This window comes from Felis catus, chromosome B1 (genome assembly GCF_018350175.1).
Source record: "Felis catus isolate Fca126 chromosome B1, F.catus_Fca126_mat1.0, whole genome shotgun sequence".
NCBI lineage: Eukaryota > Metazoa > Chordata > Mammalia > Carnivora > Felidae > Felis > Felis catus.
Window position 1 is genome coordinate 119780232 of NC_058371.1, and position 17993 is coordinate 119798224.

Here is a 17993-nt window from a genome sequence, read left to right on the forward strand (position 1 = left end):
GTTAAATCAGAGATGAAAACAATTAGAGCAAGTTCTGTATCTTCTTTCTTTACATACATATGTAATATATTTTTTGTCATTTAAAAAGTATTTATTAAAAACCTAGTATATGTCAGGCATTTTGTTTGGTGCATTAGTTAACTCTGGTTAGAATAAAGTCCCATCATTCAAGGAGTTAACATTTTAGTGTGAAGACAGGGAAATGAATAGGATATTACAATACGGCATATGGTTCTAAGATGTTTTGGGAGCCCATAGGAGTGTCTCTTGACCCAATTGCAGCTACCAAGGATGGCTGCTTGGAAAAGTGCAATTGTTAGCTGAAATCCAAAGCATGCAAAGATTAGCCAAAGCATCCAAAGCATGAAGGCTGGTGGGGGTAGGTAGCAGGTGTGGAAGTGTATTCCAGGCAGAGAAAACAGCCTGTGCAAGGTTCAGTTGCTAGAAACACTGTGGTTCATCCAAGCAACTATAAGGAATTCATTATAATTCAGGAATAGAGCAGCAGGTTGGAGGAAGGGGAGAAAAGAGATATCATTAAGAACTACTCTGTAAGCCAAGGTAGGGAGTTTGAACTTCATGAAAGAGTCTCCAGAAGCCTGTGGAGGGGTTGACAAGGGATATAAGGTTATTTGCACTTTAAGAAGGTCATTTTGGGAGAAGTTTGAAGAATGGCCTGGAAAGGAGAAACCTGGGGGGCCATAGCAGAAATTGGGATACTATAGTGTAAACCAGGTAAGAAATAGAGGTGGTTCATTTCATATAAGTAGTTGAGTGAATGGAGACATGAGAGGGAGAAGGGATGATTGGAGTTGATGACTGGTCAGACATAAGGGAAGAAAGAGAAGTTAAAGCTGATTGCCAGAATTTGTGATTTGGGCAACTGGTGGATGATGATATTCTTGGAGACAGGGAAAATCAAAAGGAGCCTTTCATCTCACGAGAGGTTTTAAACAGCATTGTATGCTTGCCATTGTGCCTGAGCTGCCTTCTATTTCAGGGATTCTTACTGTTCCTCCATCACATTCCACAGTTTGGTTCTCATTACAAGACTTCCCCCATTATTTTGTCTATTTTCCCTGTCTCTCATTGGGATATGTTTTCACTTTTATTGCTGCAATGTAATGTAATGTAATGTAATTCAATTTAGTTTAATTTTAGAAGGGGGGAGGGGAAGAGAGACACAGAGAGAGAGAGAAAGAGAGAGAGAGAATCCTAAGCAGGCTCCACGCTCAGTGTGGAGCCCCATATGGGGCTCGATCCCACAACCCTGGGATCATGATCTGAGCTGAAATCAAGAATTGGATGCTCAACAGATTGAGCCAATAAGGTGCCCCTTATTGGGATATGTTTTGTTTTTATTTCATTAAAGGATATTGCTGGTCAAAATTTTTGTTGTCAGCCCCAACTCTGTAAGTTTTCAGATGCCCCAGGAGCATGAGAAAACTGTTACCAACGGCTCCCTCAGTGCTCTCTCTCAGATCTCTACTTTAAATTTGCATTTCTAATCCATTTAGGACTTTGAGGTGCTTAGCAATAATTGTCTTCTTATTGAGCTCTTTATTGCCATGATGCATCAGTTGCTTGAAAATTTGCTTTTAGATTGATTGTGAGAGATTAGCATCGGCTACACTCAACCACAAATACTCTTGTCGTTTACTTGTGACAACATTGAGGCCTTAAAGGCTGAAAACTGAGTGAAAGCCTTGACACAATTACCAACTTTCTTATTGTGTTAGTTTCCTATTGCTACTTTAACAAATCACCACAAATTTAGAGGCTTAAAACAACGTAAGTTTATTGTTTTATAGTTTTTTTTCCTTTTCAAGCTTCTAGAAACTACCTTTCTTTCTTTCTTTCTTTCTTTCTTTTCTTTCTTTCTTTCTTCTTTCTTCTACTTTTCTAATGTTCATTTATTTTTGAGAGAGAAGGAGAGCATGAGCAGGAGAGGGGCAGAGAGAGAGAGGGAGACAGAGAATCTGAAGCAGGCTCCACGCTGTCAGCACAAAGCCCAACGTGGGGTTCAAACCCATGAACCGTGAGTTCATGACCTGGGCCTAGATCAAGAGTTGGACACTCAACCAACTGAGACACCTGTATTTCTTGACTCAGGTCCCCTTCTTCTATCTTCAAAGCCATCAGTTGTGGGCCAGGTCCACTGTATAACTCTGACCTCTTCTACTTTCTCCTCCTCCCATTTTTGCAGACTCTTGTGATTACGTTGGGCCTAGTTGAATAGTCTATGATAACCTCTCTATTTTAAGGTCAGATTAAGTATTAGTAACCTTAATTCCATTTGCAACCTTAATTCCCATTTGCCACTTACATAACACACTCAGATTCCAGGGATTAGGGCATGGGTGTCTTGGGTGTGCGGGTGGATCATTATTCTGAATACCAGGCTTATGAAATCCCATTAAGCAGCATTTTAATTGTCAAGGTTTTTCTTCTGTTTTTTTTTTTTTTTATTTTTAAAGTTAAAAAAAAAATTTTTTTAATGTTTATTTTTGAGAGAAAGAGACAGAATGTGAATTGTGGGAAGGACAGAGAGAGAGGGACACACAGAATCCAAAGCAGGCTCCAGGTTCTGAGCGGTCAGCACTGAGCCTGACATGGGGCTTGAACTCACAAACTGTGAGATTATGACCTGAGCCCAAGTCTGACGCTTAACCGACTGAGCCACCCAGGTGCCCCTCTTCCGTTTTTCAAATGTAATTGCATCAACATAATTAATAACTTTCATGAGGCAAAGTACAACGGAGAGTTCTCAGTTCGCAACTTAACCTTTGATTCAAGAATGATTTACTTCTCTCTAATGCCCATTCTTCACCTGGCTTCCGGGGCATTACACCCTCACAGCTGTCCCTCTGTCTCATGGACTACTTCTAAGTCTCCCTTGCTGGGTGTCCCCATTTTCTCTGAGCACATAATGATAGAGTGCCCCAAAGAGTTCTTTGTCCACTGCTTTTCAGTATTTATACTCACTTCCTTGGCAACCTCACAGACTCTTAAGGCTTTAATATCACTCATAAGCTGACAATTTCCATACTTTTATCGCTATATTTAGACCTCTTAAATTCCAGACTTCTGTATTCAGCTACTTCCTCTACATCTTTATGTGAAAGTCTAACAAACATTTCAAAGCCAACATACTCATAACTGAATACCTGGTCTTCCCATTGAAATCTGTCCCATTTGTGATTTGCTTTATCTCAGTTGATGTCAACTGTATCATCCCAGGATCTTAGAATAAACATCTTATAGTTTTCCTTGAGTTCTTCTTTTCTTCATACCTCATATCCCTTCTGTTGGAAAATCTTGTGCCTGTGCCTTTAAAATATATTCAGAATTCATCACTTCTCAACACCTTAACTGCTATCACTTTGGTCTATAAACTATTTTCAGGACCTCAAGACCTACATAACACTGGTGGAGGTTGTCTTGTAATAAGGAACACTGTACTCAGAAGCATGGTGTACAAAATTGAAGAATCTGCTATTTTACATGCAGGCAAAATCTTCATACTTTAATCATATGCTTTATATACCTTATAGATTCCTGGATACATGCACTATCAAGTACAAACTTTCTTCAATCCTAGTTTCTAAGATGTTTCATTCTTTAAGAAGAAAGGAAAATCATCTGGCTTTAAAAATTATAGCAGCATTTCAAATTGCTTTCCATGACTGGCCAAATACAAAAATGTTCTGAATATGTTTCTGGTCAAGGTAGATGCAGATATACTTGGATTTAGATTATACTCACTTTATCAAACTGTATTAACACTTACTTTTAGTGGTTTGAATAAGAGACTGGGAGCACTATATCCTGATTATGTAGGCAGGCAGACATCAACCCACAAATATTTTATGCATTCCTTTATATAGATCCCAAATACCTGATAGTTCCTGACCAGAGTAATAGCACTAGGCTAAATTTGATACACTAAAGTAATTTTTAATTACAGAGAAGACTGCCTTTGATTAAATTGTCAATTTGATCTCCCATAAAAATGAAGGAGAAAAGTAAAATTTGCAGCCTGGGTAGAGATCACGTCAAACTTCCTGCATCAACGCATCAACTGATACGGTGATTTTGCATTAGTATCTTGAATGCTTCTTTATTACTAAAAAAGTTTGTGTTTCTAGTTGCTGGTTCTGATTAATTTCTTCCTCCTTATTGCACCCTGTTGGGGATGTTTGTTTGAGATAAATATTCTAGAAAAAATTTCCTTGCTATTCTTTAGCTATCTTTGCAAAGTTTTCTTCATGGTGTTCGTTTTTTTTTTTTTTTTAACAGAAATATTCAAAATGAATTGCTATGGCAGCTTGCACACTGGAACTTCCCAAATCAATCGTAATGTTTCTTAGAATATTGATGAGAACACACTGTCTGCCCCCAATGATGGCCCTTAACTATTTTTTGTCTCTTCTCCAAAGAGATCTATTAAAGGAGAGAAAGAAGATGATGTGGGCCCTCTGAAATAAAACACCACTGAGAAAACCTTCAGGAATAGAAACAATAATAAACAAACAAACAAACAAACAAAGGCAAAGTAGAGAAGATCCTAAAATTTAGGAAATGAATTTGAAGGAACAGTTAGGAGGGAGAGAGAAAAAGGACTCCTATTAGGCACATCAGTTACTCTTCCTCCATTTTAGAATACTTTCTACATTAAGCAATATAGTCCCGAAGGACTCACAGAAAAGGCAGGAATTATGACCTCTGCTCTTACATTTATGCATCCCAGTGGCTATCCTGCTGACTTAGCACAGGCTGCAACATTCTCTTTTCATTTGGGATCTGATTCTCCAGCTCAAGAGCATCTTTGGAGACCTACCTGGCATTAAAGACAGAGCAATTGCTCAGCCAGATTTAGCGTCTCCATAAAACAAGTGACAATAATTTTCTGGATACTTACGTAAAGTGGCAGGTAGCATTTCCCAAAGATGATTTCCATAGCTGCTCTCAGCCCATCTTTTAAAATACTAAAGGCATAGGTCCTAATTGGCCTCTGGTACACATTTCTCCTGTGAGTGATGCTAGGGTGAACGTAGACATTAAGTGTGACATCTCTGGGGCTAAACTATCTGGGTTTAGCTGTAAGTCACCGGTCACTGGTTGTACAACCTTGGACACATTAGATAATTTACGCTTCTCAGTTTTATTATTTATACTATGGGAATGGTGATAGTAATAATACCTGCCTCATAAGATTGTTGACAGGATTGGATTAATGCTTTCAAATGCTGGTCAATATCATTGGGATGAGTGGTTCAAATTTTAGCAATGAGAATTTTTCTTAAAGGTTTAAGCCAGATTATTTACTCTAAAATAAGAATGAGACATTCTGAGGGAAGTGGACTCTTTTAACCCCCAGAGTTCTGAAGAATACAGGATTGAAAATTTTTACCAATATTGAAATAAATTGTATTGTAAGAAGGTACCCTGATGATCAGAAATAGACGCCTGAGACTTTAGTAAGGTAATCACAGTATTTTTACCTGGAAGAGTAAGTTCTAAATCTCAAAACACTAAAGTTGGTTTTGTATAAGTCTATCAAACAATACTGATATCCAAGAGCTTGGCATTCTTAATTGCCAGGAACTATCTAAAAATTAGATAATGTTATTTTGAATCTGTCCTCCTATTACTAATAAGAAATTGGGATAGTTTAACATACCACATGTGTGTTTGTTTATATACAAACTATAATATTGTTGATGAACAAAAACAAACAATTATCTGCCTTTTTAATTCTTCCGGCTATTAAAAACTGCAAGCCTTTGCTTGGATTCCCATGAGTTTCCCTAGAAACTCAATTTCCAGGTTGCCCTCACCTCACTATCCAGGGACTATGTTCCCAAGGAAAGGAAACTGTAGGTAAGCTTGTTTCAACTGAATTCAATTCAAAAGGTTATTAAGTGGCTACTATGTGCAAAGTTACTGTCAAGGAGTGAGAAGAAATATCAAGGGAAGACAAATACAGAGGCAAATAAATTCATTAACAAATATTTGTTCAGAGCTGCAAGAAACTTAGTCTATGCAGTGCATAATATGATAATATGGCACACTTAATATTATAGCAATATGTTATACCTGATGGTCAATGATGCTAGTGAATCTGAGATATTCTGTTGTTTTTTAAGTACTATCACATGGAGACTGTTTTACTGTTCTTGGCCCTCTCCTCCAACCTAAAATTCTCTGAAATCCAAAAGCAATTTACTTTTTCCTCACTTAACTCATCAAAGCCTACGATTTTTGTAGTTACTTAATTTACAAGATTAAATTGTATTTAATGTAGTTATTAATTGTATTTAATGTGGTAATTAATTAACTAATGCATTGATGTGGTTATTGCTACATCAATATCTGATATCAGATATCAGAATCACTAGAAACATTCTCAGCTAAAACACTTACTGTGTAACCTTGAGCAAATCCTCTAACCATTTTGCGTGTGAGTTTCCTTCTGTTTAAAATGGAAGGTAATAACAGCACTTATCTCACAGGACTTTAAGGATTTAAGTTATTAATAACATGTAAGTATACTCAGGAAAGTGCCCTTATTTTGTAATCATTCATTATACAGGTTGAATTAGAACTGAAAAGTGTTTTTGTTACTCTTTTTTGAATCACACTGAAAACTAAAAATAATCATACATTTAACTGACACAAACTGACATAAACCATGTCACTAAATAACGCACATAACGTTATCTTGAAAAGCTGGAAATGAAACGATATTGGAGAAGACTGTAAGGGAGACTCTTATAATTTGCTAACGTTACATGTATGACCATTGATTTTATTTTCAACTTGATTTTCATAAAGTGTAACTTGCAAACTTGCCTACAAGAAAACAATTAGAAATTATGATTAAGGTATAATTGACAGGGGTGCCTGGGTGGTTCAGTTGGTTGAATGTTTGACTCTTGGTTTTGGCTCAGGTCATGATCCCAGTGTCGTGGGATACAGCACCATGTCAGGCTCCATGCTGAGTGTGGAGCCTGCATGAGATTCTTTCTTTCTCTGTCTCTCTTTCCTTATGCCCCTCCCACCTTTGCGTGTTCTCTCTTTCTCTAAAAAAAAAAAAAAAAAAAAAAAAAACAGTGAGGGTACAATATTCTTTTGAATGTATAGCTGAATTTATAGGAAATTTAGTGATACCCACATGACCAAAACAAAGAATGAACTAATATACAGCTAATTTCGTGGTGCCAAAGTGACTAAAAGAGCCGGACTCGATGGTCACATGAGGCAGGGAATTAGACTTGGACCTTACCAGCACAGAGAGTAGGAACTGGGACCTCTCTACTGCATCCCTACTCAAGTATGAACAAGAAAAAAAAGCTGCTTACAAAGAGTGGAGATAATGAGGATGTTTATTTCTATTTAGTTCCTTTTTTTTAATATATGAAATTTATTGTCAAATTTGTTTCCATACAATACCCAGAGCTCATCCCAAAAGATGCCCTCTTTAATATCCATCATCTACCCTCCCCTCCCTCCCACCCCCCATCAACCCTCAGTTTGTTCTCAGTTTTTAAGAGTCTCTTATGCTTTGGCTGTCTCCCACTCTAACCTCTTTTGTTTTTTTCCTTCCCTTCCCCCATGGGTTTCTGTTAAGTTTCTCAAGATCCACATAAGAGTGAAACCATATGGTATCCGTCTTTCTCTGTATGGCTTATTTCACTTAACATCACACTCTCCAGTTCCATCCATGTTGCTACAAAGGGCCATATTTCATTCTTTATCACTGCCACGTAGTACTCCATTGTGTATATAAACCACAATTTCTTTATCCATTCATCAGTTGATGGACATTTAGGCTCTTTCCACAATTTGGCTATTGTTGAGAGTGCTGCTATAAACACTGGGGTACAAGTGTCCCTATGCATCAGTACTCCTGTATCTCTTGGGTAAATTCCTAGCAGTGCTACTGCTGGGTCATAGGGTAGGTCTATTTTTAATTTTTTGAGGAACCTCCACACTGTTTTCCAGAGTGGCTGCACCAGTTTGCATTCCCACCAAGAGTGCAAGAGGATTCCCATTTCTCCACATCCTCTCCAGTGTCTATAGTCCCCTGATTTGTTCATTTTGGCCACTCTGACTGGAGTGAGGTGATATCTGAATGTGGTTTTGATTTGTATTTCCCTGATGAGGAGCGATGTTGAGCATCTTTTCATGTGCCTGTTGGCCATCTGGATGTCTTCTTTAGAGAAGTGTCTATTCATGTTTTCTGTCCATTTCTTCACTGGATTATTTGTTTTTCGGGTGTGGAGTTTGGTGAGCTCTTTATAGCTTTTGGATACTAGCCCTTTGTCCGATATGTCTATTTAGTTCCTTGAGTGGAAAAAACTCTCTTAATAACTTGTAATCATGTTTCTGCCACTTATGTGTGAGGTTTGCGTTTATACAAACTGCATTATATATAAATAACCAATCTGAGAATTTTTGCATAAAAAAATGCTCAGCTAGTCTGAGAGTGGCTGGCAGAAGTAAACGTGTACTCTTTCGAATAGCTGAACCCTAAACTTAGTCTGCACAAGATGGTCACAGATAGAGCCCCTCACAATCCAAAATTCAAAATAAACAAGGAAAATCTACTTGTGGTTAGTATCAACAGACAGACAAACAGTAGGATCAGATGCTTAAGGGCTTTACATATAAGAATTATTAGCAGACACTATGAGCTATAGTTTCAGGATATAAAGATGAATTAAAATCAAAACGAAAGAGAGCATTATGAATAAAAAGTATGTTTAAAAGGAAAATAATGAAATTGCAGAAATGAAAAGAAAAAAACTATTAAAAGTACAATGGAGAGGTTAAATAGATATAGCTGAAGAGTGAACTAGAAAATAGAAACATAGATCTGAGGAAATTAGCCAGAGGCAAAACAAGGGTTAAAGCGACAGAAGATATGAAAGATAAGTTGAGCAATATGCCAGATATTACAAAAATATCAAAAATACTTTAATAGGACCTTAGAAAATTGAGAGAATGAGTGAGAAGGGTTAAACAAATACTGAAAGCCTCCTCCGTACAAGTATTATTCTAGGTACTTGGGATACATCAGTGAAGAAAGCAAATAAGGATACTTACACTCATGGTGTTCACATTCTAGCACAGATGACAGAAAATTAAATATATATCTATGGGTATAATACATACATACATACATACATCATAGAATACAGTAAATAGCAAATGTGCTACAGAAGGAATAAAGAATAAAATAGGATAAGGTGTAAGGAGTATGTATGTGTGTGGGAGGGGGATAAGGTTACAATTTACAATAGTGTGGAAAAAATAGACTTTGTTGACAAAATGACATTTGAGCCAAGATTTGAAGGAGGTGAGGAATTAGCCATTCAGATTCCCCTGGGGACTTTTCCATTTAAATAGTTTAAAAGCCCTAAGATAAGAGTCCATCTGGGGTGTTAAAGGTTTTTTTGTTTATTGTTGTTTCCCCAGCACAATGAATATTAACTGAGATATAATAGCAGATCAATAAATATTTTTTGAATCAGTGAATGCGGTATATATATCCTTGTTTATTTCTATTGTAGAGTGTCTCTTTTCCTTTACTTGACTTCCCTATTTTCTTCCTGAACTTTGTCTCAACAATCTGTATAGACTTGTCTTGAGGATTATTATGATTTTGATGCCACACTATCAATGTGATACATGTAGGCAAGGTACAGGTACATGGGGGTTTTGTGGTGGAAGCTTGTGGAAATTCTTTTTCTCATGGTTTCCAATTTTTTTAAATTAAATGGGAAACACAGCCATTACCAGAGAGTGAAGAAAATGGAAATGGTGGTAGAGCTTGAGGAGAATAGAAAGTATAAAATAGTTATCTGGGAGACTAGAAGACTGAGTTAGAAAGAGAAATATGATTGGATTCTAGAAAGTTCTAAGAAATATTTGTGGTTAGTATTCAAGTGGTATAGTGAGTCCAGTCATAACACCAAGTCTAGCATGTCTAGCATACCAGGTACAGGGCGTGCAGGGAATTGTATTTATCCTGTGCTGGGTCGTGGTCAGTCATAAACAAGGGAATGTGAGAAGAACAAGAAAGTTATGGCTTATGCAGAAGAGTTAGTATAATGATGGGCACGGAGTTCCAGGTAAAAATGGAGGCAAGTGAGGATATGAGGAGGTGAGTTTAAGTTAAAGGTGGCCAGGGGAGAGGGAATTAAGATAGTGGAAGAGCATGGAGACTCTCAGGTTGTCTTGTCCCTGAAACATAACTAGATCAGGACCAAACCATTTTGCATACCTAGGAAATTGATCTGAGGATTAACACAACAATCTACATAACTTGAACAACAGAACTCAAGAGGTATGCAGTGCAGAGAGTGAACTTGGGGAGAAAAAAGCTACGCAGGGTAGGGAGGTATTTTTGCGGAGAGAGGTCAGAGAAATGGGAGAGTGTGACAAATTGGGAGAGTGAAAGAAAAACACACCCCCAAAAGTTGCTGGAGAGAAAGAATGAAAACACTCACAGGGGACTGAACAAGAAATTTGTTCCCCAAAACCACTGATGGGAAGAAAGGAGAGGGTTTTCAATACCACCAGGATTCTATAAACAGTGGAGTACAGAGTCTGAAGTTCTGGAGCTCAGTGCCTGGAAGTGCTCTGGTGAGGAAGTAGGTGAGTCCCTAAGAGCAGGCAGAGGGGTCTGAGGGGTCTTTGTACCACACAGGGAGAAGCAGTTCCCCTGCATGGAGTGCATTTGGTAGAGGCCATACGGCCTTCCCACAGCAAAGGTCTCAGTGGAACCCAGGAGCAGCCACGTTTGCTGGTATTGGTACAAAGGCACCAAAGGGCTTTGAAACCTGGCTCTGGCTGTGTGTTGTGACTTGCCATAATCTCTGAACCTCTGCCACTGCATGATTGCATGAATGTTTTCTGGGGTAAGTTGGTGTGAGAAATAAGCCCACTGACCCAATCAAAAGAGAGACGTGAAGACTTGGAACATGGTGAAGCAAGGCTTTAATCAATGTTCTTGCAAGAGCAGGTGTCTGATGGACAGGCACACTCGAGACTGTTACAGCAGACAATTTATCTCCTAGAGTGGAAGTCTGTCTCTGATTCCTCATTGGCTGAGTACTACAGAGGTTACAGCCTTACCTGGAAAGTCACCTATGCCGACGTAAGGCAAAAAATAGTCTGATTAGAAAAAATATTCCTTGAAGTGATGCAGAGAATTAGTTCTTTGATGCATGCTTATTGCAAAGCTTGCAAAAAATAAGCCCACGAAATGGAGAGAGATAGAAGAACCAGGAAGTGAAGTGTCTAAGGGTTTGGGACTCCATTGTGGGAAGTAAGGGGTGTCGAACATATTTTCAATCGGTTGTAAAACTATTGTTAACTAGACAGCACAGCTTTTATTTGGTATTTCTGAAAATGAATCATCTTACTCTCACAGCCAGCACATGGCCATTGCCCAGCAAGACCCTCTCCCAAAGAGTCTGCATGGGTTTAAGCTGCAGGGGTCTCTGAAGTTTGGGGTTTGAAACACAACCCCATCTGAGATAAAATTTTAGAAGGAGGTGCCGCCTGGCAAGCGGTCAGCTTGGACATGGAGAGGGTAGAGGTGGAGAGTGGATGGAGGCCTGAGACAAAGGAGGGTTGCTTGATCACTGGTCGGTGAGAGTGCGAAGTTCCTGTGCCAGAGACTAGGGAGCTGGGTGAAGCCATTTCCATCTCTCAGGCACACGCACACCACATTGATCCATCCCAGTGGCTAACAGACACATGAAAAAATGCTCAACATCACTCATTAGCAGGAAAACACAGATCAAAACCACAATGAGATACCACCTCACACCTGTCAGAATTGCTAACATTAACAACTCAGGCAACAACAGATTTTGGTGAGGACGTGGAGAAAGAGGAACTCTTTTGCACTGCTGGTGGGAATGCAAACTGGTGTAGCTACTCTGGAAAACAATATGGAGGTTCCTCAAAAAATCAAAAATAGAACTACCCTATAACCCAGCAATTGTACTACCAGGTATTTATCCAAAGGATACAGGAGTGCTGATTCAAAGGGGCACATGCATCCCAATGTTTAAGGCAGCACTATCGACAATAGCCAAAGTATGGAAAGACCCCAAATGTCCATCCACCGATGAATGGATAAAGAGGATGTGTGTATATATATATATAATGGAATACTACTTGGTGATCAAAAAGAATGAAATCTTGCCATTTGCAACAACATGGATGGAACTAGAGTGTATTATGCTAAGCCAAAGAAGTCAGTCAGAGAAAGACAAATACCACATGATTTCACTCATAGGTGGAATTTAAGATACAAGACAGACGAACATAAAGGAAGGGAAGCAAAAATAATATAAAAACAGGGAGGGAGACAAACCATAATAGACTCTTCAAATACAAAGAACAAACTGAGGGATGTCGGAGGGATGTCAGGTCGGGGGATGGGCTACATGGGCAAGGGGCATTAAGAAGGACACTTGCTGGGATGAGCACTGGGTGTTATATGTAAGTGATGAATCACTAAATTCTATTCCTGAAATCATTATAACTTGGATTTAAATTTAAAAAAGAAAGAAAAAAAAAGGTGGCCAGTGGGTGAAGCTAAAGGGAGATGAGAGAATATTTCGAAAAGGAATAGCAGAAGGAGTTGCATGCTTAAAATTGACACTATGGAGCACTGAAGGTATCGGTAAATTTTATTGTATAACCATGGGAGTGGGTGGCTGGAGTGAAGTGGGGGACATGATATCTGGAGGAGGGCAGATTAGGAACAGGGAGTTCAGAGTAGAGGGGATGGTCAACTTCAGTGATTCTCAATCCTGGGTGCTCACTAAAATCACCTGAATAATATAAAAAAAGTATGAAATCTAGGTTCCATATCAAACCAATAACACCAGAATTTCTGGGAGTAGAATTTTTCAAAGTTCCTTGCGAGGGATGCCTGGGTGGCTCAGTAGGTGAAGCGTCCTACTCTTGATTTTGGCTCAGGTCATGACCTCAGGGTCATGAAATCAAGCACCCTGTCGAGCTCCCTGCTGCACGTTGAGTCTGCTTAAGATTCTCTCTCTTTCTGCCCCTCTCCACTCTGCCCCTCTCTCTACAATAATAATTTAAAAAAGTTAAAGGTTTCTCATGAGATTTGGTTTGTAGCCAGAATTGAGAATCACTGGTAGCACGGAGAGAAAATAATGATGGAGAAAGAGAAAATGCGTCAGAAGGTAAAACCCTCAAAGAATGGAGTAAGGGAGGTGGTGACCAGGATGTAAGTAAATAAAACTGCTACATACATTTGTGCAGCAGTAGTAGTGCCTAGATGTGAAACATCTTGATTCAGTCTACAAGAATGCTTGAGGACTGTTTGGATTGCCAAGCCCCTAGAAATAGCCCAGTTTTGGAAATGATGAAAGAACCCCCTCCTTTGGTTCTGTCTTTAGAGAATCCTTCTGGTATTTTGATTCTTTTTTAGCAACCCTAGGTGCACTTAATTCTGCAACTGTGGTATGTAGAATAAAACTGACTTTCAAAATCAAAATTTTCTATACAATGCAGAATGGAGGAAAGAATCGTGAAAAATGAATTAAATACATATTTCTAAGGCAGGATATAAATGATCTGGAAATCTGCAGCTCCCCAAACAAACTAGATTAATTTACATTAAAAAAACCCCCAAATCTAATAGTTAATGCTCACCTTGAATACTCTGCTTTAATTATTCAGGAAGCTTTGCTGGTGTTCTGATCTGCTGAGGTAAAGTCTCCCACAAGTTTTATGTTAAAAGATGTGAAATCAGCCCTTACTGGGTTGAAATTTAAATTTCCTTTTGTCCTTGCAGTCTCTCTTGATTCAATTTTGCAATTCTCAGCAAAGCTGGCTGGGCCGCCAGACCTTTTCACAAATTATCATCGTGGGTACTTTTCCCAGTAATGACTTGGTCTTCTATTATATGTTGAAAAGGTAGAGCATAAACCTATCTCTGTGCTCTTCATGGTTATGCATTGTTGTTATCATATGAACACGTTTAAGGATATTGATCTAAATCATGCATCTTTTAAAAAGATAATGGAAGTAGACTTTTGATATTTATATGTAAAACTGTAGTTGGCAGGGATTATTGCATTTGAGAGAGTAGAGAAGGAGGTAATAGCCCTATTTTTCCTTTATACTCTGAGAAAATTGTGTACTGGATATGCCGTTGTGTTCTCCCATTCCTCTAGCCACAATAAGAAGAGTCATCTTTATGAGTAGATGGGAAGGCAGCACTTGTGTACCTGTAATTTAAAGCCCTGTGATGTTTTTGTCACATGGCCTGAGAGCCAAATGTATTTGGAGGTCTAATACTTTTCAGTTCTGAATTTGATTATTCCTTAAGAGCTCACAATTCAAATGTCAGTAACACTAGGCATCTATATCATATAACTTCAGAAGGCTGAAGACTTCATTTAGCTGAGCACAGAGACGTACATAAAGAAGATACAGTGTTTTTTTGGTAGGAAGTCAGAACGAGTGTGTGAGGCAGGCAGGGAAGGTGGGAGAAAATCAAGTAGGGGTACAGACAAGGAGTGGTGGCAGCTCTATAATTATACTGGGGTTTTGCTTTTTGCCAGGCTTGTCTCCAATGGGGGTATGCAGAGTGGAGGGTTAAAGAGACCGTATTTATTTGTGAATTAAAAAAATTTTTTTGCATGTGTTCGGGTGTGTGGGGGCATGAGTTCATATTATAAACAAATTCCTACAAAGGAATGTTTGATGTGAGGAGATCAGTGAATCATCAAGAAGAGAAATTGGTTTCTCCTTAATAAAATGTCAATTGCAGGTGAAATTACCAAAGATGGGAAGTTATAAGAATATGAAACCTTTTTTAAAATCAGTCTTTAATAAAATAGAATCCAGGTAATGAATAAGGGTTTCACATTAGAAGCTATTTAACAAAGAGACATCAGAAGAGGCTGATAATAAAACTTTCCTGGCAGTCATCATCTTGGAATTCTACTTCATATAATTAAACTGAGTCAGGGAAAAGAAAGAAAAATAAAATATAATATGGAATCTTTTGACCTCGGTTCTAATTTGATTGATTCATACTGGCAGAAATGCATCCTAATGTCTACATTATTGTAATGGAACAACCTTTTATTATTTTTATGTTAATTCAAGATTATGGTATCAATTTATTCATTTCTTCAAAAACTTTATCATAGAAATATAAATGTAGTATTTCAAAGTAAAAAGCAAGGGCCTTGATTTTACACATACATACACACGTGTGCTCCTACACACTATATATATATATTTGCATACACATACCATACATATATATCTATACATACACACTTAAACATATACAAATACCTATAGGCACACACGTACACATGTATACTGTATACGCATTTGTGCATGCATAATATACATTTATATCTGTGCGTACACACACACACACACACACACACACACACACACACACTAGGGTGACCTGGATGAGCTTAAGGCTTCAGGGGAGATTAGACATGTGAGATCCTGTATCCCCTTGCCCCCACCCCCAAGATAATTATTTGAGTAAGTTGAATGCATACAGACGTTTGTATATTTGGCTGAAGGAGAAAGGATGCTGATAGAAGGGCAACTGGGACAGAGAAAAGACAGAAGGAACAAATATTGGAGGGATAATATGGTGGCTTGGTACTATGTCAATTTAGCTAAGCTGGAACTCTATTCCCTAGAATTCCTCTCCTGTATAGCTCAGAGTTAGGGCTGGCCGCAAGAGAAACTTGAGAGGGATATGGAAGCTGGTAGTAAAGCAGTGGCCATTACATTAGAAACGTTGGTATAGGAAAAAAGATGATGTTCACACACCTTGTGGCTCATCTACTCACCCATTTGGGGGCATCGGCGGGGAGTCTGACTCCTGAGGTGCTCCTCCTTCAGCTTCTCCAAGTCCTGGGCCAAGTGCCCGTACATCTCAAGGGTGAAGGATACCAACTTTTCCTGCAGACTACCAAGGCCATCAAGGATAGAGACAGTGACAGACACAGAATTCTGTTTATCCTGTGTGTTCTTGTGGGGTCTGGTTTGTCATTAATCTTTTCCCCATAATGTCTAGCTTTTCTTCTGGGAGCTGAGTTTTCTGAAAATCAGGCCCAAAATCTAATTATAAGGGTGGCTGTACTATATCATTTTATTATATTATGTATTGTATATTATGTAAATACGCACATTGAATTTCTAACCTTAAAGTTTCTCTTGCGTAAAAGTTGGAGCATTGTTTGGGAAAGAGTAGAATCCTGAAAATTGGGATGGAGAAATATGGACAGGTTCTGATGAAGCCATATATTTCAACAAGCCTGCTTTTCAGTAGAAGCAACCTTTCTTCTCCTCTCCTTTCCTGCCTCCATGGAGATAGCTGCATTGTAAGAGATTGCTGATACTCCTCAGGACCTACTCTTAACATCTGTTACTGCTTCTAGAACCATAATCAAGTTCAAGAATATCCAAGAGGGTGAGGGACAGAGAGTTTTCCATGAGGAGTTATACACTAAAATAATGGTAGAATTTTGCCAATTCATAATGATAGAAACCTGAGAATATCAGAATAGAGCCTCAGGAAACAGATCGGACTGAATTCACTGATATGGACACATTGAGCAGACATTCTCAATTCAATATATTAACATGAGCAGCTAAGAGTAGCTCTAAGATTTTTTTTTAATTAGTTGACTAAAACCTGAATCCAAGATGCCCTACATGAAATTGAAGTTAACATGTCAGAACTTCCATGAAATACTGATGAGAAAGCCTTTGGATAAAGGCTCAACCGGGTTAAAATGTTAGAGTGGATTTATCCTGTAGAATATGCTCATTCACTCCCTAATTAGTTTCCTAAGACAGTGTAGAGGACACTTGTTTCACCAAACTTGTGAGAAATGTATTTATGAGGAATACCTCAGTAGCATCACAGAGGAACTCTGTGGTATCTGTTCTCTCTAGGCCAAGAATGACAGTGGTGATTCTGCCATTGGAATGAGCTCCCTCAAGTCAATGGGAAATGGAGTTCTGAGGTGGCAGGGAGTTAATGATGGCATTTAATTGGCAGAGGCAATATGGGAATGATTACTATAAAGGACAAAGGAGCCAAAACAGTTACCAGAATAGTCTGATTTACAGATATCTTTGTCATGGATAATTGATCATGGTGCCATTAATCTCCTTCATCTCCTTCACTTTTCCATAAACCACTGTGGTCCTTTGACCTTTAACTGACCCTCTGGGAACTTAGTACTGTTATGAACTCCACTAGGCCTGGAAAATGGGCAGTAAAGAACAGGGCAAAGCTATTTTACACCTGGCACACTGACACGCGCCTCTTAAGGAGGCTCTCTCAATCACATGTAGGGCAATAGACCCCTGGGATCATATCAAACTTTTATCATTAGAACTAATATAGGTTCTCTGATAGTGTTATCTTCAGTCTTTGATGTTAAGAGTGTATTCTCTTATTGAGTATTTTTGCATCCCAAAATAATTTCTCCTCTGCTGTTTATAACAATCACCTGAAAGGCCAAATGCATAACAGAAGGCACTTGATGAGAGAGGAAATGGTGTAGACGTGAATAAAAGTCTTCATTCAGTCAATTTCCATCAGTTGATTCCAGTTCATGGTTTTCGGATGGTAAAATTATCTCTCAGGGTAACATATTCATGGGTCCTAGGTGTTAGGATATGAATAACTTTGAGGGACATTAATTTAGCTTACTACTCAATGCTTTTGACTTTAAGGCAGCATGACAGAGATTCTTCAGTAGTAAGAGAGGTGACACATGTTGTTGACTAGGATTTTTCCTGCCGTCTTAGACTTTCAACTGAAGTCAGGAACCTGAGAAAGGTAACTGCACTCGCATTTTAAAGAGATGCCAAACACATCCATAACTAAATTACTAAATGATAACAGAACCTCTATGGGAACAATCAGCTAAGCTGCC

The 17993-nt window shown here is 38.6% G+C and overlaps 1 long non-coding RNA gene across 1 annotated transcript in view; it reads left to right on the plus strand.

The window, feature by feature from the left end:
* The first annotated feature begins 399 nt into the window (after window positions 1-399).
* LOC123385001 overlaps window positions 400-17993 on the plus strand; it is a 48477-nt gene continuing 30883 nt past the window's right edge. Inside the window, exon 1 of the long non-coding RNA XR_006596906.1 lies at window positions 400-735. This is a non-coding gene — a long non-coding RNA (uncharacterized LOC123385001). The remainder of the gene's footprint in view (window positions 736-17993) is intronic.